Source organism: Myotis myotis, unplaced genomic scaffold (assembly GCF_014108235.1).
Source record: "Myotis myotis isolate mMyoMyo1 unplaced genomic scaffold, mMyoMyo1.p scaffold_m19_p_1, whole genome shotgun sequence".
NCBI classification, from domain to species: Eukaryota; Metazoa; Chordata; class Mammalia; order Chiroptera; family Vespertilionidae; genus Myotis; species Myotis myotis.
The window spans coordinates 130,009,587-130,034,774 of record NW_023416313.1 but is presented as its reverse complement, the minus strand read 5'-3'; the positions used below and the strand labels follow the sequence as shown (position 1 = coordinate 130,034,774).

At 41.7% G+C, this 25,188-nt stretch overlaps 1 pseudogene; it reads left to right on the top strand.

The window, feature by feature from the left end:
• The window catches only part of LOC118670687, a 50,710-nt pseudogene extending 33,773 nt beyond the window's left edge, over positions 1 to 16,937 (top strand).
• The last annotated feature ends 8,251 nt before the right edge of the window (positions 16,938 to 25,188 follow it).

Genomic DNA, 25,188 nt, shown 5'->3' with positions numbered 1-25,188 from the left:
AACAGAGCTTAGTTTTGGCTGGGACTTCCTAATGGAAAAATGAAAAAGGAATGAGATATTCAGGTGATAGGCAGAACTGAGTAACCCAAATTTTACCAGATCTTATCAGTAAACAAAGTCATATTAACATGTGGGTGTACATAAATTTTCCCCTTCTTAGATCTGCTAAGAGAAATTTAATTTTATCTTCTCAGCTTAGTTCCTGGGCTTTATGGTACAAGATTTGAGTTTAGAGGAAATGGAGAAGTGACAGCTGGGATGTGGTCTGGAAAGAAATGAGTTTTACCTGTGGGTAAGGACAGAGAAGAAATTGAAGAAAAGGGGCAGTGGCAAGGACAGACAAGATCTGCAAGGGCTGAGTGTCAGGGAGAGCTGAAAATAACAGAGAAAGAAGGGTTTGGGGACTGGTCTCCATGGGTGTTAGAGATTAGAGAGAGGATTTTTCCAAGTTTATTTGTGTAAAACTTCTTGCCTTCCCCTCCCTCCTCACTGCCAAGTCATGAGCATTTTTTCTAGACTTCTTCAGGACAGGGACTGCAAGACCTTCCATCTTTTATATGGGTTATCATACCCCATCTGCTTCAGTCAGCACAGGCTTCACTGGAACTTTCTTTCCTGTCCTGGCTTCTCCTCACAAGGGTCAACTGCCTTCTATGCTGAGTGCAGGGCTCCTTACATGAGAGGGAAGGTTGACTGTCTCCCTAGTTCTGTGACTTGTTTTATTGTGTGGTTCAGAAGTGGCACAATATGTGTCCAGTATTTCTTTAAGTTTCTCAGAAAAGCAGGTTTTTTTCTTCTGTGAACATCTGCACAGCTAAAAACACACACAATTCTACAAAAACAAGTAATGGCTTGCAGGCATAGTTATTATTTAAAAATAAATTCTAATATGTGGAATCTAAAGAACAAAATAAATGAACAAATAAAATAGAAACAGACTCATAGATACAGAGAACATTTTGACAGTTATCAGAGGGGAGGGAGGGTGGAGAATTGGGTGAAAAAAGTGAAGGGAGACCTGGGTAAAAAAGTGAAAAAATGAAGTACAAATTGGTAGGTACAATATAGTCATGGGGATGTAAAGCATGCATAGTGAATATCCCATATAATAAAAATCTAATATGCAAATTGACTGAACAGCAGAATGACTGGTCACTATGACACACACTGACCACCAGGGGGCAGACGCTCAATGCAGGAGCTTCCCCCTGGTGGTCAGTGTGCTCCCACAGAGGGCACAACACTCAGCCAGAAACTGGGCTCACGGCTGGTGAGCATAGCAGAGGTGGAGGGAGCCTCTCCCACCTCCATGGCAGAGCTAAGGATATCCAGCTGCCAGCAGTTGGACATCCCCCGAGGGCTCCCAGACTGCGAGAGGGCACAGGCCGGGCTAAGGGACACCCCCAAGTGCACGAATTTTGTGCACCAGGCCTATAGGAGTCAATAATATTGTAAAAACTATGTACAGTGCCAGGTAGGTACTGGAAATATCAGGGGAACACTTTGTAAGTATATGATTGTTTAACCACTATGCTGTACACCTGAAACTAATATAAAGTAATATTGAAAACAAAAACAGCCCTACCCAGTGGCTCAGTTCATTGGAGCATTGTGCTGTGCACCCAAAAAGGTTGCAGATCCTATACCTGGTCAGGACACATACCTAAGTTGCAGGTTTGATCCCAGTCAGGGCGTATACGGGGGGCAACCAATCAATGTTTCTCTTTCACATGAATGATTTTCTTTCTCTCTCTCTCTCTTTCTCTCTATCTAAAAAAGTCAATAAAAACATATCCTCGGGTGAGGATTTTAAAAATAGGGGTAATGATGTATATCCTGAGGACTGAATAACACAATCCAGGTAAGATACTTAATAGGTGTTCTCTATTACTTTTATTTAACAGGGAGCCATTTAAATGTATGGGACAATAACATTAAAAGATCTTTTCTCATTTGGTGTCTATTTTTCATATCTATAATAATTTTTTTTCTGGTTTTCCAGAACAGTCTGCCCCAAAGATACTTCCTGGTCTCTGTCTTTTGCAGGATAGAAAACTGCTTAATATTGGAAGTGTCAGCTTTTCTTTCTGGTTTCGAATGGCATCATTAAGGTTTCAAACCTCTCATATCCAAGTTTGGGACTGTCCTAGAGATCTGGGAGTGCTGAGTTTCTGGTGTTCCAAGTGTAGAGGAAGCTTCTCTGGGCACAGTGTTTCAGAATGGGCACAGAGGCCTGAGCGGACCTCAGGCAAACTTCTTCCTCCAGGCTTGGCTCAGGGAGCCTCTGTCTTCCCTTGGATTGCATCACAGTTACAATAAAGAGGATGAGTCTCATCAGGGGCCATTTCCAGGGCTTTATTTGCAACAAACCACTGTAAAACAAACAAAAACACATTAAAAATGGAAGGGAATAAAAGTACGGTTTGCAATAGAAACTAAATAAGTATTTTAAATTAGTGGAAAAAATATGCCTATACAGCAACAAAGATTTGTCACCCACCCTGAGTAATTTAGAGCTTGGAAGGCAAAATGGGTATGAGTAGGTGTGCCAGAAACATGGCCTCTCCCACTATCCATAAGTAGTTGGTAACCTCTCATTTTTTTTGGTTCAGTTTTATTCTGTGTTGGTTTCAAGTACACAGTTTAGTGGCCAGACAATCATATACTTTACATAGTGTTCCCCTCAGTATTCTCAGTAGCCCAACTGGCACCATACATAGTTATCGCAATATTATTGACTATATTCTCTATGCTTTGCTTACATTTCCATGATTATTTGGTAACTACCAATTTGTACTTCTTAATCCCTTCAGCTCTTTCACCCAGTCCCCAAACACCCACCCCTCTGGCAACCACCCATTCCCTCTCTGTTTCTAGGAGTCTCTTTCAATTTTATTTGATCCTTTATTTTGTTTTTTAGACCCACATATAATCACATGGTATTTTTATTTCTCTGAATGACTTATTTCACTGAGCATAATATCCTCTAGGTCCATCTACACCAGTGATGGCGAACCTTTTGAGCTCGGCGTGTCAGCATTTTGAAAAACCCTAACTTAACTCTGGTGCCGTGTCACATATAGAAATTTTTTGATATTTGCAACCATAGTAAAACAAAGATTTATATTTTTGATATTTATTTTATATATTTAAATGCCATTTAACAAAGAAAAATCAACTAAAAAAATGAGTTCACATGTCACCTCTGACACGCGTGTCATAGGTTCACCATCACTGATCTACACTGTCACAAATGGTAAGATTTCACTCTTTTTTATGGCCAAGTAATATTCCATTGTATATATGTCCCACTGCTTTTTTATTCACTTGTGTATTGATAGGTTGCTTCCATATGTTGGCCATTGTGAATAACACTACAATGAACATAGGGTGCATATATTCTTTCAAATTAGTATTTTTAGTTTCTTTGGATAAATCCGCAGAAATAAAATTGCTGGGTCATAAGGCAGTTCAATTTTCAATTATTTTAGGACACTCCAGACTGTCTGCATCACATCAATCTGCATTCCCAGCAACAGCACAGGAGGGTTCCCATTTTTCCACATCCTCGCCAACCTGTTGTTTGTTGATTTATTGATAGTAGCCATTCTGACAAATGTGAGGTGATATCTCATTGTGGTTTTAATGTGCATTTCTCTGATGATTAGTAACATTGAGCATCTTTTCATATGTCCATTGGCCATCTGTATGTCCTCTTTGGAGAAGTGTCTCTTTAGGTTCTTTGTCCATTTTGTAATTGCATTCTTTTTTCGTGTGGAGTAGTATGAGTTCTTTATAAGTTTTGGATATTAACCCTTATCAGGTGTATCACTGGCGAATATGTTCTCCAATTTAGTAGGTTTTCTCTTTATTTGTTGATGGTTTCCTTTGCTGCAAAACTTTTGAGTTTGATATAGCCACATCTGTTTCTTTTTTCTTTTGTTTCCCTTGCCTGAGAAGATATATCAGAAAAAATATTACTAATAGAAATGTCTGAGATTTACAACCTATGTTTTCTTTTCTTCTAGGACTTTTATGGTTTAGAATTTAACTTTTAAATCTGTAATCCATTTGGCATTTATTCTAGTATACAGTATAAGAAGGTGGTCTAATTTCATTTTTTTACAAGTATCTTTCCAATGTTCCCAATGCCATTTATTGAACAGACTTTACCCCATTGTATGTTCTTGCCTACTTTGTAAAATATTAATTGGCAATATAGTCCTGGGTTTATTTCTGGGTTCTCTATTCTGTTTCACTGATCTATATGTCTGTTTTTATGCCAGTACCATGCTCTTTTGATTACTATGATCTTGTAGTGTAGTTTGATATCAGGTAGCATGATTCCTCCAACCTTGTTCTTCTTTCTCAATATTGCTGAGGCTAGTCCAGGCTTTTTTGGTTCCATATAAATTTTTGAATTATTTCTTCTAGTTCTGTGATATATGCCATTGGTATTTTGTTAAGAATTGCATTGAATCTATAGACTGCTTTTGGAAGTATGGACATTTTAATGATGTTAATTCTTCCTACCCATAATTATGTTATATACTTCCATTTATTTGCATCTTCTTTAATTTATTTCTTCAGTGTCTCATAATTTTCTGAGTACAGATATTTTACCTTCTCGGTTAAATTTATTTCTAGGGCTTATAAAATTTATTTTATTTTGTTTTGTTTTTAAATATATTTTTATTGATTTCAGAGAGGAAAGGAGAGGGAGAGAGAGAGAGAGAAACATCAATAATGAGAGAGAATCATAGATTGGCTACCTCCCGCACGTCTCCTAGCAGGGATCGAGCCCACAACCTGGACATGTGACCTGACCAGGGGTTGAACCATGACCTCTTGGTTCATAGGTCAACATTCAACCACTGAGTCACACCAGCTGGGCTCCAGGTATTTTTTAATGCAAGTGTAAATAATATTGTTTTCTTAGTTTCCTTTCTGATAGATCATTATCTTATCTAATAAGGAGGGAATATGCTAATTGACTGCCACGCCCTCAAAGATGGCAGTGCCCACAGCCAGTAAAGAGGGAATATGCTAATTGACTGCCACGCCCTCAAAGATGGCAGTGTCCACAGCCAGTAAAGAGGGAATATGCTAATTGACTGCCACGCCCTCAAAGATGGCGGGGCCCACAGCCACAAGATAGTGGTGCCCAGTCCCCTCAGCCCTGCCAGGGCACCTGCCTCTGGGGTCCCCCAATCCCCTCAGCCCCCCTGATGCCCAAGGTTGGCCCGAGGTGCAGGCAAGCCTCAGATGGTGGCTGCCCAGCTGCCCAGGGCCGCCTGAGGCTCAGGTAACCAGGGCTGGCCAAGGATTGCGCTGCCGGCAGTGGCAGCAGCAGAGGTGTGATGGGGGCATCGCCTTCCCCTGATTGCCGGGTCACCTCCTGCCCCTGAAGGATCCTGGACTGTGAGAGGGGGCAGGCTGGGCTGAGGGACTCCACTCCAGTGCATGAATTTTCATGCACCAGGCCTCTAGTTGGCATATGAAAATATGACCAATTTCTGAATATTAACACATTGTATGCGGGAAACGTATTTATACGTTTTACGTTGACTGGTAGTAGAGCGCGGGACACGTATTAATATGTTTTTTATAGACTAGCTGTAGAATGCGGGCAACATATAAATACGTTTATTTTTATACTTTTTTTATTGCTCTAAAGGGATGGTAACATGCAGATATACGAATTCCAAAGGACAAAATTTGGGTCTCTAAAACATACAATGGTGAATTATGTATGTACTTCCAGGTATAATGGTAATCTATTCAACTGCGTAGAGTCATCCCTTCACACAATTCTCTGCCTCGCCACGCATTCAGTGCAATTCTAAGAAAAATAATTCAGTATACATTTTATAGTAAATCACAAAAAGTTTCATTGAAAAAATATGTAAAACTAAAGTTATCGTAATTTTACTGAACGTTGCCATTTGCGCAAAAAATTAGCAAAAATGGCCCGCGCCACCTGTTAGCGTGCAATAAAAACTACCCGCAAACAATGTGTTAATTTGTATTCTGCTATTTCACTGAATTCATTTATCAGTTCTAGTAGTTTTATTTTTGTTTTTGTTTTGGTTGAGTCTTTAGAGTTCTTTATATACAGTATCATGTCATCTGCAAATGATGACAGTTTTACTTTTTTCTTTCCAATTTAGATGACTTATTTTTTCTTCTTATCTGATTGCTGTGACTAGGACTTCTAGTACTATCCTATATAATAAAACCCTAATATGCAAATCAACTGAATGGCAGAACAACTGGTCACTATGATGCACACTGACCACCAGGAGGCAGACTCTCAATGCAAGAGCTGCCCCCTGGTGATCAGTGAACTCCCATAAGGGGAGCGCTGCTCAGCCAGAAGCCAGGTTCATGGCTGGCAAGTGCAGCGGTGGTGGCGGGAGTCTCTCCCGCCTCAACAGCAGCACTAAGGACCCCTCAGGAGATGTCCAACTGCTGCAGGGAATGGGCCTAATCCAACAGTCGGACATCCTGTGAAGGGTCTTGGACTGTGAGACAGCGCAGGCTGGGCTGAGGGACTCCCCCACCCCAATGCACGAATGTTGTGCACCGGGCCTCTAGTGTTGAATAAGAATGGGGAACGTAGACATCCCTGTCATGTTTCTGATCTTAAAGGAAACACTTCAAGTTTTTCTCCCATTGAGTATGATGTTAGCTGCAGATTCATATATGGCCTTTATTACATTGAAGTATATTCTCTCTATTCCTATTTCCTGAGAGTTTTTATCACAAATCGGTACCGGATTTTATCAAATTCTTTTTCTGCATTTATTGATATGATCTTGTGATTTTTATCCTTTATTTTGTTTATGTGGTGTATCACATTAATTGATTTGTGGACAACAACCTTTCATCCCTGGAATAAGCCCCACTTAATCATGTTGTATGATCTTTTTAATGTATTGCTGGATCCAATTTATTAATATGTATGTATATATATTTTTAATTGTCACCTGAGGATATGTTTTTATTGATTTTTAGAGAGAGAAAGAGAGAGAAACATCGATCAGTCACCCTCTTAGGCATCCTGACCAGGAATTGAACTGCATCCTTGGATGCACAGGATGACACTCCAACCAACGGAACCACCCGGGCATGTTAGATAAAATTTTGTTGAGGATGTTTGCATCTATGTTCATCAGGGATATTGGCCTATAATTTTCTTTCTTTCTGGTATCTTTATCTGGTTTTGGAATTCACCTCAACAGGGTCTGTTGTCTTCCAGTACCTTCCTTTGAGTGTGCCACTTGTGGAGCTAATTGGGTCATGTTCTGATGTTGTTGAACCACTGGTTGTGTTCCCTTGGGATGGGATCCAGAGCAAGTTAATTTCAGGCATTGCCAGCGACAGATCCTGGCCTTCCTGTTTGGACCTACAAAGATATACACAGTGTGTGGCTGCCTCTGCTGGGCCTAAGTGTGGGTGGGAGGGGTTTCCAGCAGCACCAAGCCCAGGTGCAGATCAGCAAAAGGCCCAAGTCTCCCCAGAATCTGCCTTCACTTGTTAGCTTCAGTCACTGAAAGAGCCTCTGGTGCAGGGATCCTCAAACTACGGCCCGCGGGCCACATGCAAATACAAATACTGTATTTGTTCCCGTTTTGGTTTTTTTTTACTTCAAAATAAGATATGTGCCGTGTGCATAGGAATTTGTTCATAGTTTTTTTTTAAACTATAGTCTGGCCCTCCAACGGTTTGAGGGACAGTGAACTGGCCCCCTGTTTAAAAAGTTTGAGGGCCCCTGCTCTGGTGGTACATGAGTTGGGTGAGGGAGGTTCTCCTATTATGGGTGTCACCTATTATGGGTGAGCGGTGTTCACCAGATTGATACAGATTCAAACTTGGTGCCAGTATTTGATTTGAAGCCAAACAGTGACAGTCTCAGGTACACCAAAGTCATCCGGCACCCGTCATGTGGTGGACTTTGGTGGTGGGGCAGGGTCTCAGGGATTCATCAGGGTAAGGCCAGCAGTGTTCATCAGGCCCACACAGAGCAAGATTTGGCTTGTAAAGGGGGGCTCGGCAGAGGAACAGTGGCACCAGTCTGGTTTCTGTGAGAAAAAATGGCCCCTCCCAAGAGTCACACTACTAAGTCTTTTTCCAGAGTCAACCAGGACCTCCTGGTGAATCTTCTGCACCAGGCAGGGACCCAGACGGGCCACACCCCATTGACAATACTGCTGAGTCAAGCTCAGCAGGGCAAGGCCACTAGGAGTCAGAAGGATGGAGCGAGTGGCTCTCTGCTGGTGGGGCTGGTGGATCTTCTGTGGGGTTTGGGTCACCATTACTCGGGCTCTCAGGAATGGGACCAGCTTCTCAGGCACTCCAGGTGGGCAAACATCATTGCTACTCTGGTGTGCGGTGGGGGCAGGGGAGATGGTCTCTGCGCCAGGGCCACACAACCCTGTTTCTGATTTTCCCTGAGTTTGCCCTCAAGATCCTTTCAAGAAAGTCTATATCAGAGGTTCAGGGAGCAGACACCTCCTCAGGGTGTGAGCTGGCCAGACAGGAGGACAAGGAGTCGGGAGGGAGGAGCTTGTACAGCCCCCACACCAATGCAGTTTGGAGAGGAGTGCCCAATCCAAGAAAGATGGGGTCTGTGGGCAGCACAGGACAGGGACATAGCACAGGGACTCTGGTGGCTGTCCCTTCAGCTGTTTTCCAGATGCCACACAACCAGTCTGTCTTTACAAGATTCTCGACCAGTCCAAGCTGCCCTCCCTCTGCCAGAGCCCAGGGTGAGTGGTTGTGAATGAGATTTTGTGCACTGACCCTTTAAGTGGGTATCTGGGTTTTTACCAGACTCCTATCTCTCACTGGCAGACAGAATCCCTGCTGGTTTTCACTACCAGATATTATGTGGGTGCCTCTTCCTTGCCATGTTACTCCAAGCTGGGGAATCAGGCATGGGGCTGAGCTCTATGCTCCTTAGGGGGACCTTTGCCGCTGAGATATCCCTCTGGATATCAGCTTCAACCCATGGGAGCAGGCCCAGCCCTTTTTGCATCTCTGCCCTTCCCACCAATCTAGCTGAGGCTTCTTCTATAATCCTTAGTTACTCTTCAGTTGGTTATTCAGGTTGAATATTCTATAATTAGCTGTAATTCCAATTTGGTCCTGGGAGGTGGTCAGTGTAACTTCCACCTATTCTGCTTCCATCTTTTTTGAATCCACAGTTTTTGTTTTTGTTTTGTTTTGTGTAGGCTTATTGTAAGGGTCCTCTTATACACTAGTGTTATAAAAAAAAAAGATAAAACAAAACAATATTTCAATTATTTTACTTTGAAATAGTCTTTTTTTCCCTGGCCAGATTAATTTTCCTAAAATACCATTTTCCTCACAAGCTAAAAAGCTTTAGCAACCCCTACTGATTTTAGGATCTGGTCCAAATTTCTTAGCCTGGCAATATAGGTCATTCCACTGTTTTCCAACTCTTCACTACAGAAATCTCTCACTCCAGCTGGTATCCTTATTTTCCTGCAATATATATATATATATATAACATATAATCTCATTGCTGCCTCAAAAAACTGCCTCAAAAATTTTGTTCATGCCGAACCCCAAAAGGAAGACCTCCTCCAAGGTACTTTCTCAGCCTAAATATTTCTCTCCCCCAGTTCGTTTCTTTTCCTTTAATTCATGTTGATCTCTCACATTTTCTACTCCCATGACACCGACTCCTGTGCATAGAGACACCCTATGCTGATCTCTCACGCTTTTTTACTCCCATGACACCAACTGACTCCTGCACATAGAGATAGAGACATCTTTTTTTAAAAATATATTTTATTGATTTTTTACAGAGAGGAAGGGAGAGAGATAGAGAGTTAGAAACATCGATGAGAGAGAAACATCGATCAGCTGCCTCCTGCACATCTCCTACTGGGGATGTGCCCACAACCCTGGTACATGCCCTTGACCGGAACCGAACCTGGGACCTTTCAGTCCGCAGGCCGACGCTCTATCCACTGAGTCAAACCGGTTTTGGAGAGACATCTTATGTGTGACCAGAGGATGTAAGTAAAGGGCCTCCCACAGTACCTGAAGTAGAGGTTTCCCTTCCTAAGGCAATGAAAGGCACCAGAAGAAAAACTGAAATGGATAAAATGTGTTTTTTGTGAAGAGCATTTTTCAATATTTAAATACTCCCTCTGACCCTGGCAGGTGTGGTTAAGTGGTTAGAGTGCTATGGGTTCAATTTCTAGTCAGGGCACATACCCAGGTTGTAGGTTCAATCCCTGGTTGGGATGCCTGCATGAAATAACCGATTGTTTTTCACATCGATGCTTCTCTCTCTCTCCCTCTCCCTCTCTCTCTAGAACAGTGGTTCTCAACCTGTGGGTCGAGACCCCTTTGGCGGTCAAACAACCCTTTCACAGGGGTCGCCTAAGACCATCCTGCATATCAGATATTTACATTACGATTCATAACAATAGCAACATTACAGTTATGAAGTAGCAACGAAAATAATTTTATGGTTGGGTCACAAGATGAGGAACTGTATTTAAAAGGTCAGAAGGTTGAGAACTGCTCTAGATCAATGAAAAACATATCCTTGGGTGAGGATTAAAAAATAAAAAATACTCCCTCTGGATTCATGTCCTTAATTTATTTCACTGCAGCCAAATGTAACACACAATGCAGTTAAGTTAAGATACAGTTTTAGTAGAAAAATAAAGCAAAGAAATATTTTTCAAGGAAAAAATGTCTTTGAAATGAATTTCTAAAGCTTCATCATATTATGTTTAGAAATTGGATCTTTAGTTCATAAGCATAAACTGCTTTTCCCAATATAATTTGTAAAGAGCGCACACACTGTCTGGCAGGTAAAAACCGTTCCATCTTCCTGCACACGGAAAGGTGAGGCTATATATCTGAGCATTTTCACAGTAACCCTGTGATCTTTCAACTGAGAATCCTGACTTGGTCTGGTGGGCCGTAATATTTTTAAGTAGAGAAGGAGGAACTGAGGGTCGATGGAGGCCTCCTGATCTGTCAGGAACTGTGCACGGTGCTTTGATGTGCATTCTCACTTAACGATTGTGACACATAGGCACAAAGGATGCTATTACCCCACTGTTATGGTTGAGGGAATTATAGGATCAGGCCAAGAGATTATTGACTTCAATCCAAGGTAAACAGAATAATGATTACCCATGGCAGTTGGAATGCCCAGTCTGTTGGGAGAATTATATGTAGTGAGACATGAAAGTAAGCTCAGGCTTGGAAAGGCTCTGAAGAGATGACACTTGCTCGCAGTAGGCAATAGCACCCAGAGAGGCAGCATGTGGTTGTACAGCTTGTGGAGTACAGGCAACCATGGTCACATCATAGGTATCACACATTTGTGTTTTATTCTGACAAATTCCCGACAGGTGTCAGTGAAGTGTCTTGTTCTAACGAAAGCAGCATATCGCATCAATTTCCCAACAAATGGAAGTGAAGTGTCTTAAGGGAGAATGTCTTCCCAATTTTTGCCGAGGCACCTACTGCAAGGGCTGGCAGTGGCCGCCCTTAGCTGGTTAACTATTCCATGCCTCCTAGCCGGTCTGCATTGGACTGGTCCCCTTGCCAGAGTAGGTAGAAGTCAGGAAAGTTGACCTGAGGACTTGGGGGCTAAACCAATTTTTACAGAAAACTAATTTTTATAAATCTCAACTTCATACAATTTCACGATCAACTTGGGAGCTTTTCTAGCATGTATAAATGGCAAATGCAAATGGTGCTCCTTTGTTAGGGAATCTCTGTCTTTAAGTTTTAGGATATTGACTTTATCACCTAAGACAGTGATGGCGAACCTATGACACGCGTGTCAGAGGTGACACGTGAACTCATTTTTTGGTCGATTTTTCTTTGTTAAATGGCATTTAAATATATAAAATAAATATCAAAAATATAAGTCTTTGTTTTACTATGGTTGCAAATATCAAAAAATTTCTATATGTGACATAGCACCAGAATTAAGTTAGGTTTTTTCAAAATGCTGACACACCGAGCTCAAAAGGTTTGCCATCACTGACCTAAGCCTCTTCTCTTACCAGCAGTTCTCAACCTGTGGGTCGCGATCCCTTTGGGGGTGGAACGACCCTTTCACAGGGGTAGCCTAAGGCCATCAGAAAACACATATATAATTACATATTGTTTTGTGATTAATCACTATGCTTTAATTATGTTCAATTTGTAACAATGAAAATACATCCTGCATATCAGATATTTACATTACGATTCATAACAGTAGCAAAATTACAGTTATGAAGTAGCAACAAAAATAATTTTATGTTTGGGGGTCACCACAACATGAGGAACTGTATTAAAGGGTCGCGGCATTAGGAAGGTTGAGAACCACTGTCTTAGACCATCTCACTTACAATTCAGAGCTGAGAGGACCTGACTAGTCTGACAGCTCTTCCCCCTTTTATCAAAGTGGTCATTTACACACAGGCCTGGGTGCAGTGGCCGTATGCTAACACTGAACCCTGGGCAGAATGACTGGGTCCAGGCCTTGATGCCTCTCCAGACTGAAGCAATGGGCTTTTCTCCCGGAAGAATTTGCAATGTGGGACTGAGAGACACAGTGACAGAGGACAGAGCTGAGCCACGCTAGGGGCGGTGCTGTGCAGGAAAGAGGCTGCTGCTGACTGGCCTTCTTCTCAGCCTTGGATGCTCAAATCTTCCACAGCCCTTGAGATACTTCAGTCTCCTTTGTATATATGTATGTACATACACATTTTTTTAAAAAAGCTTTATTTTTTATAGCAGTTTCAGATTTACAGAAAAAATGACAAAGGTAGTACAGGTTTTCACACACCCTGCACCTCATTTCCCTTATTATGACTCTTACATTAGTGTGGTGCATTTGTTATCATTACTGAGCCAATATTGATACATGGTTATTAACTAAAGTCCATACTTTATTCAGATTTTCTTAGTTTGTACATAATGTCCCTTTTCTGTTCCAGGATCCTGCCTAGACTACCATATTTCATTTCCTTGCTACATCTCTTTAGCTTCTTCTTGGCAGTTATAGTCTCAGACTTGTCTTGTTTTTGATGACCTGGGCAGTTTTGAGGAGTACTGGTCAAGTGTTTTATAGACTGTCTCTCCATTGGAATTTCTCTGATGTTTTTCTCATGATTAGGTTGGGGTTCTGGGTTTTTGGGAGGATGACTGTACATACTGTAAACATGACTTACCACTATTGAAGTTGGCCTTGATCACCCAGCTGAGGTAGTGCTAGCCCGGTCTCTCCACGGTAAAGTTACTCCTGCTCACTCCCCTGTCCTTACACAGCCCACACTTAAGGAGCAGGGAGGTAGGTTACACCTTCCTGAGGGTGGAGCATCTACATAAATTATTTGGAATCCTTCTGTATGGGAACTTTGTCTTCTTTCCCTACAACTTTTATTTATTTCTTTTTAATCCTCACCTGAGGATATGTTTTTACTGATTTTTAGTGAGAGAGGATGAGAGAAAGAGAGAGAGAGAGGGAGAGATGAGAGAGAAACATCGATTGGTTGCTTGCCATACACCCCCCGACCAGGGATTGAACTCGCAACTTGGGTATGTGCCCTGACTGGGAATCGAACCTGAAACTTTTGGTGTACAGGATGACATTCCAACCAACTGAGCCACCCAGCCAGTGTTACAATATGTACTTTTAATTTATATGAATTTAATACCATTCCCATAGCTTTCAACAACAACAACAAAAGGCCCTTAAAAATTCAGTTCATGAGATGGAAATGCAAATACCTACTGAGGCCAGGTGGGCAGCTGGGAGGATGAGTGAAGCAATTTGGACATAGAATGTGGCAGATGGCAACGCCCATGCCTGCTCTAAAAGGGGCACAAGTCTCTGCTCCAGTCAACGGTTGCCACATGGAAATGTGGGTCAGCCTTGACATATCTTCCTCTAAAAAACAAAAGTTAGTAAATTGGACTTTTATATGAAATCTCCTGAATTGGAAATGTTGGCAACCAATCCAAATTTCTACAAACTTTATGCTCACCCACTTTGTGACTTCTTGGGTAGATTAATAACTGAACATCTTATTAATAAGAAAATGGTCTTAGAAAGGTAAACAAGATGTCCAAGTTCACTCCACTAGCTTTAGTGTCTTCTTAACTGGGATTGACATTCAGGTCTCTAATATCACTGTACATGCCTCTCTTTTGGAGACTCTTCAACAGTTTGTTAACTTTCTCAGAATCACTTTGACTTGGTTCTAGATTTGCTGCCTTTAATGAAATAATGGACGCTGGTTCTCCTGAAATGCCACCTCTTTCATCAAGCCTGCTCCAACTAAGTGGTGCCCTTAATGGTACTCATGAACCATTTGCCTTATTTTTCTTTGTTCCTTGCTAGGTTCCATGGTTCATTTGCTTGTATAATCCATAATGTTACACCTGAGATAAACTGGGACAGGGGCAAATTCCCATTTTGCTAATAACAATTGCAAATGTACAAATCAGCATTCTGTGATCTCCCTGAGGCTAGGAATTTTGCCTTAAACATGTTTGTATTCTTCAATACTTGGCACATAGTAGGTGCTCAATGAATGTTGAATGAATGACCATTATTAATGACTTAAGTAAGATGAAGTATTAGCACATAATATTAATGGTAGCTAGGACAAATCTAATAGTAATGAAAATATTTGGCATTTGCTTACAGGAGCTAACCATTCTAAACAGCACAGGAGCTTTTAGTTTAAAGAAGTTATTATTCAGTTGCTTATAGAACATAATTAGAACCGTAAATTATGAATATCATAAATCACTCTTCTCTGTGCAACATTAACTTCTTTAATCAGTTCTTCAGCTATGTTATGTGTCCTGCATTCTTAAATTTATTATTATTTAGTATATCTCTATATATCCTTTTGGCCACATAATTTCATTTTTTTAAATCTTTGAATTTAAATTCATCAGAGACTTATCTATTAAGTTTTTTGTTTCCTGCTCATATGCTAGAGAGAAGTTTTTGATAAATGTATAGTCAAAAGAAAGTTAAAAAAACCAAGGCGATGAAGCAAGAGTCCAATCTCCTAAAGTATGGTCTTTGCTGGCAATGCACCTGAGGCCCGAGTACCCTCTCCAATTACTTCTCCTGCTGCAGTTGTAATGACTTTCTATTTTGTTATGGCTTCTTTTTGCATGATTCTTAATCTTCTGGACACAACAAGGGGTTGCCTTTAAGGTGGTGGGATAAAGAAGCTTCTGCTATCCAGGTCAGTGCTAATTAATGGATGATGGTGTGTAGGTTTCTGGGGAACATAAGTAGTGCAAGAGTGGATTTGCTTGCGATGTTCCCTTGTGAGCTCTACAAGGTAAGTACAAAGATGACTGAGATTAATTAAATATAAATGCAATGCTGAATAACCCATTTCCCTCTATGTGTATTTTCTCTGAATGTTTCTATCAATGCCTTTCTTTCTGAATGTGAAATGCTTATTCCATCCTAAGGATTACAAAGTGAACATGTTCTTTGTTCTTTGGGTCTGTTCTTGCACCACAACAGTGGCTAAATGGCAACAAGACTTTTTTGTGTGTATTGTTATAATTGTTCTTATTTGATAATCATGGCAAAAAACCTGTAATTTTAAAAAAAAATGCTAAGTGCAATTAAAAACTTATTTTCTTGTCTTTACTTCAAATGCCACAGATATGAAGAGTGTTTTAAAACAACATCAAACTATTTTAAATTTATAGCTTTCCAGACATGGCAAGTGGGAGGATGGAGATTAATTTGGCTTATTACGAGAAACTTTAAGTTTTATATCTATCATCTATCTATCTATCTATCTATCTATCTATCTAGATATAGATTATAGTCAGGTGGATATATGCATTGCAAGAAACATCTAGTTTGAGTAACCAAAGACTAGATCACAACCAGGTGGAGGCTCCTCAGGTTAGCATATTATTATTTAAGCAACTATCATCCCAGAGGTTCTTGACTGTTTAGGTATATCACATGTATTAATATACCATGCTGAGGCTCACATACAGATGTGCACAAAGGTGTGCATGGGTCACAGGTAATCAAGGCTCAGACACCCCAATACCATGCTGTCATTCCTCACCCCTGTTCCTCAGAGTTAGGAGGCAGTTCTCGGTTTATACACACATCCTACACACAAAAATGAATAGAGTGGATCACAGTCACTGCTAATAGTTTAGATACATGCTTCTTTCTCAGGTATCATTGGTAGGTAAAACCTTTCCCATTTTAAAACGAGTTCCAAATAAATTAGTTTAGCAAATGTTCACTGGGCACTTGCTAGGTGCCAGAGTTGGTGATGCCACTGGGGATACTATGGTAGTAGACAGTTTTCCTTTAATTTATAAGTGAGATCAAGCCTGTATTTTTAACTACGAGAAAAAAAATATTCCCCAAACTCATAGACTTAGAATTTTGGTAACTTTAACCTATCAGATTAGTGGGGATAAAGTAGAGTTTCTTAACGTCACCCAAACATAACTGAGTTACTTCCCCCCGCCCCCCCAAACAGGATCACTGTTATGAGGAGTTAGTCAAGTATGTGTATTGCAGGAGAGAATAGTAGGTAGGATTGTATCAGCATCTCAGGGCTTGTGTAATTTGAGAAAGCCCTTCAGGTAATTTTAATACCCTTTACTAATTTCTTCTTTGCTAGAGTCTACAGATGTTATTGTTCCTGCATATGCATGTATTCGTGGTGTTATATAATCGCTGTTACAGAACTCTGGATCACTCTGGTGAAATAATGGCGGCAATGAGTTTGTGTGACCTGGTGCAATAGGGGGATGCCGACATGAAGACAGAATGTGGGAAAGTGGGAGTTGAGAACGATCGGGAAGATTTGGTCATTAATGATAAAATCCAGGTGTCAGACACAACCAGAGACAAACCTGGAGTCTAAGTTAGTTCTGCTTATGAACTTGTGACAAGGGAGAGTGCTCTCAGGAACCCACAGAGGGCCTCACCAAACAGAAGAGACAGGGTAATTGTAGGGTGTGCAGGAATGGTGGAGTTTAGGTAAGACTTGAATGAAACAGCATTGTGATTAGGCTCAAAGCAGAGCAAGGCTGTCAGTAATATTTTATTAACATTTAGTGATATTACTGACATCAGGTCAGGCTGGAAGGCAGATTCAGAGTCTCATTTCTGTGGAAACTATAAAATTAAGAGAAATTTAGAATGCATATTCCCAAATTTTATCTGAAAGTTTGTACCTGGGCTGGAAATAAAGGCTGCTTTCCTGGGTCAAAGCCACCTACAGTTTCCCATCATCCAGGCAAGAGTGGGTGTTCCATTCTCATTGATACTCAAACAGCTAAGTTTTTGACAGCCTATGATTTTAGATAACAAGTTTTCTTAGCCTTATGTCCTTGGTGTCAATTAACAAAAGCAGTTTTTATAGATCCACATTAGTATGACAAGATATAAAAGTAAAGTTTTGACTGAGGCATCAAAGACAATAGATGTGAAATTCTAAAGTAATTGCCAGAGCAGGAAGCAAATTTCAAAGGCAATAAATATCTTAGCCCCTTGCTGTCTCTTAAAACCCCCTCACTCTAAAACAGACTTATGGTTGCCAAAGGGGACAGGTTGGAGGACTGGATGAAAAAGGTAAAGAGATTGAGAAGTACAGATTGGTAATTATAAAATAGTCATGGGAATGTAAAGATACAGCATAGGAAATATAGTCAATAATCCTATATAATAAAGAAGTAATATGCAAATTAACCCTCACACCCTCATAAGATGTCTGCAGTCCGGCAGGGGGGTTAGTGAGGGATGACCAAACGACTGAACAAGCAGGCTGTGTGGGGTGACCAGGCTGGCAGGGGGACCATGAGGGATGACCAGGCTGGCAGGGGAGGCAGTTAGGGGTGACCAGGCCAGTGTGGGGGGAGTGCAGTTGGGGGTGACCAGGCTGGCAGGGGGGCAGTTGGGGGGCGATTAGGCTTGGGGGGCAGTTAGGGGTGACCAGGTCAGCAGGGAGGGGGCAGTTAGGGGCGACCTGGCTGGCAGCGGGGGGCAGTGAGGGGTGATCAGAATGGCAGGAGGGGCAGCTAGGGGAGATCAGGTCAGCAAAGGGGGAAGTTAGGGGCGATCAGGCCAGCACGCAGAGGCAGTGAGGGGCAATCAGGCCGGCAGTGGGGGGGGAAGTTGGGGTGACCAGCCAGGCAGGCAGGTGAGTGATTAGGAGCCAGTGGTTCAGGATTGTGAGAGGGATGTCCGACTGCCAGGGATCAGGCTTAAACCGGCAATCGGACATCCCCCAAGTGGTCCCAGATTGGAGATGGTGCAGGCTGGGCTGAGGGGACTCTCCCATGCACGAATTTTGTGCACTAGGCCTCTAGTCTTATATAATAAAAGCCTAATATGCAAATCGACCGAACAGCAGAACGACCAGTGGAACGACTGGTCGCTATGATGTGCACTGACCACCAGGGGGCAAACGCTTAACGCAGGATCTGGCCACAGCCTGCAGACCCCAGGCCAACCAAGGTGGGTGCCAGTGGGGGGCCCCCTGATCACCCTGCCGGTTGCCCCACAGATCGGCCCTGATCACTGGCCAGGCTTAGGGACCCTACCCGTGCACGAATTTCATGCATCGGGCCTCTAGGATTATAATAACTATGTATAGTGCCAGTTGAGTACTGGAAATATTAGGGGGGAAAGTTTGTAAACCACTATGCTGTACACCTAAAATTGATACAAAATAATAGTGATGTAAATTGTAATTGAAACACACACACATACACACACACACACACAAAAACCTCATTCAGCCCTGGCTGGGTAGTACAGTTGGTTAGAGTATCGTCCCAATATGCCAAGGTGTGGGTTCCATCCCTGGGCAGGGCACGTACAAGAATCAACCAATGAATGTATAAACAATTGAAACAGCAAAAACTGATGTTTCTCTCTCTTTCTCTCTCAAATCAATACATAAAATTTTTTAAAAACCCTCACTCAAAATAGGATCATAAAGGGGCATCAGAAGTGGAGTTTAGGAAAGCAATGCTGAGTCCCACTGAACCACTCATCCAAGATCTTCTGTAATCTCACTAGAGAGGGGTTGTCAAGAGGACCATGAGGGCAACTTGATTGGTATTCTCTGGTATTTGGAGGGTCTGACTTTTACCTGAGATATTCAAAGTTGAGAGGCTGAAGGTATTGGCTTAAAGCAGCAGTTCAGAGAGAGAGAGAGGGTGGGGGAGAGGGAGAGAGAATACTCAAGACTTATGTGCTCTGGGAGGCAGCTGTACTTCCACTGCTTATGGGATTAAAGTACGTACCAGTGTTTCCTGAAGACCAGATGAGAGCCATTTGTGAGAGACAGCTGTATGGGAGATGTTTAAATCCTGCTCAAGAGGAACACCTGGAGAGGCTGAGGGCCCACTCCCACCTCCCCTCCAGCAGGAGAATCTGCACAGAGTGGCCTTCAGGGAACCAGAAACCAAGAGTGGCAGTGGCAGCCAGGCCAAATTTCCTTGCCCAGGTGAGATGTTGCACTTTCAGGCCTCTAAGAGGAAAGCGCCTACGGGAGAAATGTAAACTTTAGTTATTGACCAGGCCCAACAAAAACCCTCCTGGCGGAGTACCAGTTGCACATAACTTGCCATCCTCAGACTTTCCCCATATCCTTTGTTATGAATTGGAGGAGGGTCTGAGGGAATAGAAAGAAGACTCCCTTCCCCCTTTCTGGGAGAACACAGCCTGCCTGCATTGGACCCTAGCTAGGGAAGTGGAGGGAAGGCTTATCGTTGAATGAAGCTTGAAGTGTTGATCATTGGCATTCACATTAAAATCTCTGAATTTAAAACTGTATTTTGTGGTTTAAACCAATCAAAGAACCACCAGAAAAGTTATGGGACCACTCAAAGTTTCATCCAGGCCCATGGGCAGATCTCCCACTGAATACATATTTAAGGTGCAGTGAATACATTTTTAAGGTGCAAAGGTGGCCTTCTGCTTCCATCATCCCCTTTGTCCTGCTTGTTCTACATGCTGGTCCCATAGGAGACAAGAGCACTGTTTCTGATGTTCAACAACTTGGCATGTGCTTTTGCTCTTTAAATAAACTTAGGCCAGGAGGTACACTTCGACAGGGACATCAGGAGTTAGTAGAAGATGTAAATGGGAATGGCAACTTGAAACTGGAAAAGTAGAGTACTTGGCATTTGGAAGCCAACTGAGGTAGAGGGAGATATTTTAAGAAAGGCAGCAATCAACATCAAAGGTTTTGGCCTTGGTCTCTGGGCATCCATTTTAGTGAGAAAAGACAGACAAAGACCTTTGCTGAATAGAAAACAGGGCCCCATTGACTGACCATTGAAAACAGTGGGTTAAAGGGTTTACTTTAAAAAGGAAAAAAAAAAAGATAAAAAATATGAATAATAAAATGGCAATAAATACATACCTATCAACAAATACATATCTATCAACAATTGAATCTAAAAAACAAACTAAAGGGACAAACAGAACAGAAACAAACTCATAGATACAGAGAACATTTGGACAGTTGCCAGATAGGAGGGACGTTGGGGATAAAAAGGTGAAGGGATTAAGAAGTACAAACTGGTAGTTACAGAATAGTCATGGGCATATAAAGCACAGCATAGGGAATAGAATAATATTGTAATAACTATGTATGGTGTCAGACTGCTACAAGCTTTATTGGGATGATCACTTAGTAAGTTATATAATTTCTAATCACTAGTTTGAACACCTGAAACTAATATAATATTGTATGTCAATTATAATTGAAAAATAAAAATTATTTAAAGTAAAAATAAATAAATAAGATTAACTACCCTTAAAAAACAAATAAATGAGCAAAACCCCTCACAAAACCACAAAGGACATAATGATCCCTATCTGCTAATCTGCCCAGCGCCTATTCTCTGGGAAATCTCTGTCCAAATCAACATGTTGATTACCTCTCTCCCCATCACCTCCCTGATCATAAGTGATGGGAGGAGGGAGGGGGAGACCAATAAATACTATTGGCTGGACCAATAATATTCTTTCTCTATAGAATATGAGATTCAGTCAATGGGGTTGATTCACTCTCTGTGTGTGACGGGAGGTAGTTTAATCTGACTCATGGAATTGGAGCTGGGAGAATTATTTTACAGAGAAAAATAGAGCAGAACTGTAGATAGAGGCAGGTTTGAAGATAGAGAAAACTTCAGCTGAGACCCTTATGGCTTTTCCAGTCCTGGCTGCTGGCCTTCCTGAGGACTGAATTATTTTTGCCCTTGGATTCTATAGACTTCAATCAAGAGATGAAGTATAGCGAAGTTAGTAAGAATTTTTTGGCCACAGCAAAAATATACTTAGGACAGAGAAACCAGGAAGGGCATAGAAGAAGTAACAGGAGAGCCTGGGCTGGGCTGCTTTGGCTCACTGAGAAGTCAGAGAAAAAGGGGACTTGGACACAGGTTCAAGAGGGTTAGCCTGGGGTGAGCTGCCACTGCTCATTGCTCCCTTGGTTGTAAGTCTCTGGGGTCCCTCAGGTTTAGAGGGAGGAAGTGGGGAAGAGAATGGTGTGAAATGTGCTCTCCTGGGGGACAGTGTGAGCTGGGACCTTCATTCTGAGTGTATTTCTCTCTCTCTTGCTGATGGAAATTTTAGGGGAGGTCTTAGGTCAGGGTCTCAACAGAATATTCATCAGCTTTCTAGGTGTGCTCTTTCAGGGTCTTGGTCTCCACTGATTGGTCCTTGCCAGGGCAGGGGGTCATTAGTCAACGTGGCTGGTCCTGAGGCAGCCACTGTGTCACTTGTCTGCTTTTGCTGCTTTTCTGGGCTGGAGCTAAAATACAACTGAGGTCTAGATGTTATCTTTAGGGAGGAAAAGAGATATACTAGGGGAGGACAGGTTACCCTGGGAGCCGGGTCCTTGTTTTCCAGTTTTGCCCCTTGCTAGGCATCCGGGGCTTTCTGCCCTGGTGAGTTTCTGTACCTGGTCCATTGTCCTTGCTCTGCTCATGTCTGTCTAACACTGATAACACCTCTGCATTTATAATTAGCTTCTGAACTCTATTATTGGGGTGCAGAGATTACTTTCCAGTCGCTTTGAAGCACTGTGCCATATATTTTAAAGATTACATTTTAACTTACCTTTAAAAATGTATTTAGTTGCTGCTTCTTTTGATTCACCTGCCGCTGTTAGCTGGATACTCTGACGCTCCCAGCATTCTCTCTGATTGGCCCTCCACAGTGGGGCTGGATCTCTTTCCTTATCACCCAGCTAATGGTGTAAGTTCAACTTACCTTGTCTTGTCTTATTTCTTATTTATTGATCTTAGAGAGGAAGGGAGAGAGAGAGAAAACATCTATTTGTTGTTTAATTTATTTGTGCATTCTTTTGTTGCTGTTGTTGTAACTCTTTTTTTAAAGGTTTTTTAAAAATATTTTTATTGATTTCAGAGAGGAGGGGAGAGAGATAGAGATATAGAATCATCAATGATGGAGAGAATCACTGATCAGCTGCCTCCTGCATGCCCCCTACCGGGGGGGATCTAGCCTGCAACTTGGGCATGTACCTTTGGCCAGAATCGAACCTGGGACCCTTCAGTCCACAGGCTGACACTCTATCCACTGAGCCAAAATGGCTAGGGCTGTTGTAACTCTTAATACAAACCAATAAACAAATATTTTACTACCTATTCACTAAATTCTATTAATAATAAAAAGAAAGCAAACAAGTTCCATTTTAAGTTATTGTTTATTGCTAAAGCATTTATAATCTACATAAAAATATGCAGAAAATAATAGAGTATAACAAACACTTGAGTCCCCACAAAGTTCTTTTATTAAATCTTAATGTTTTCCTCAGTTCTTAATTTTTTTGTTTTGTTTTGAATCTTTATTGTTGAGAGTATTACAGATGTTCCCCCCCACTTTCCTCCTATTGCCCCCCTTCACTTGGTTCCTGTCCACTCCAGGCTTTTACCACACTATTGTCTATGTCCCTGGGCAATGCATATATGCATATAAATTCTTTGGTTAATCTCTTCCTGCCCCCCCTCTTTCTTGTAGGGGTCCTGACTGGGGATTGAACCTGAAACCCTTAGTGTATGGGATAAAGCTCTAACCAACTGAGGTAGCTGGCCAAGACTCCTGCCCCTCCCCCTCCCCCCATATACTTAAACATAATTAGATCTCAACACTAAGTCACTTGCTCAGAGTACTCTGGAACCATTTTCAGACTATTGTTTAGGGCAGTGATGGCGAACCTTTTGAGCTCGGCATGTCAGCATTTTGAAAAACCCTAACTTAACTCTGGTGCCATGTCACATATAGAAATTTTTTGATATTTGCAACCATAGTAAAACAAAGGTTTATATTTTTGATATTTATTTTATATATTTAAATGCCATTTAACAAAAAAAAATCAACCAAAAAAATGAGTTCGCATGTCACCTCTGACACGCGTGTCATAGGTTCACCATCACTGGTTTAGGAGTACATGCATTATAAGGGTTCTGTAAAATATTTGTTAAGTAATTAGGTTACTATCCTTATTCTCAGCACAGAGGAAAGAGGATTTTTCCTAGTCTTTGTATCAGGTTTCTTGTCTTTACTTCTTTACAAGTTCATATTTACCTAAACATTCCTTTCCTTCCTTAGGTTTGTTTGTCAGCCTCCAATTTTTTTTTTTACAACTATTTAATGTATAGAGTTGTGGGGGAAAGTGCTTCATTTCAAATAGCATATTTCAGAACCTCATGGGAATGACAAGAACAAATAGAATAGTAAGACAGCCAGACATAGTTAAATGAGTGTGGTCCCCAGGTAAGATATGGTGACTTGGGGTTTGGCTGATGTGGTCTGAAGCTCAGATTACTTAACTCTGGGTCATTGATAATCATCTCAACTTCCTCCTCTTCCCCCTTGCTTTCAATTTTCAAAGTCTGAGTCACATCTTGAAGCTCTGTCACATTTCTTTCTTATAATCCCCTGCATTAGCTAAGTTTTCCAATTTATATCTTCTGAATTAATTTCCGTTGTCTACTTTTAAAAAATTGTATTTATTGATTTCAGAGAGAGGAAGGGAGAGGGTCAGGGAGAGAGAGAGATAGAAACATCATTGATGAATCAACCATGGGCTGCCTCCTGCACACCCCCTACTAGGGCCCTGACAGGGAATCTAACTATGACTTCCTGGTTCATGGGTTCACGTTCAACCCCTGAACCAAACCAGCAGGACTGTTGTCTACTTTTTGTTTGATTAAAGCTTTATTCATTTGGTATTTTGGACTCTAAATTCTTCCTGTCAGGGAGGATCTGTTTACCGTGTAGTATTATACACTATATGTTGGCTAAATGGTTGCTACTCAGGAAACAGTAGGGGGCACCTCAGTCATATTTGTAAAATTCTTTAAGAGATCTGAAGGAAGGGGACTGATATCAATACACATTTTTTGATGGCACTCAGCGGTTGCATATATTATTGTATTTTCTTGTATTGTGGGGGAATTAGTTCCCTGGAAATCCTCAAAAGTTTGCCTTTACCATTCTCTGCACCTTACTCATTTTTTTAAAAAAAATTATAAAAGTAATACATGCTTCATATGTAACACAGAAAGGCAATAAAGACACACATAATCTTACCAGATGGAAATATTTTATGCCTTTTCTTTGCATATAATTTCCCTCTGAATCTTATTAGCGTTAAAAAATGCCCATGAGACTTCTCATTGACCAAGTGATATTAAAGATTAGATGTTATCCACCAAGTTCATACGCAAATCAAAGAATCGCTGTCGGGTAAGGAAGTTCCTATCTGACAAAGGAACCTGGGTGCCCAGGATTCTGCGCAGGTAGGTTACTGGTCCATTAACCACAGCCTGTTCTGCAGTCACCTGGGAATTAAGCGGGTGGAGGCGGAGCTTCCGATGATTGAAAGCAGGGGCCACAGAGTTGTCACCAATCAGGGCTCCGCTTTGTTTTCCCTTACCGACTATCAGAGAGCTCTCCTGGCGAGGCTGTTTTCAAGCCTGAGACGCCTGCTCCTAATGCAGCCTATCAGCAGGGCCTCATACAAAGCATCCGCGGAGCCCCGCCCCCTCCGCCGTGGCCCCGCCCCTCCCCTCCGCCATGGGCCGCCCTTCCCCTCGCGGTGGCCCCGCCCCTCCCCTCGCCGTGGCCCC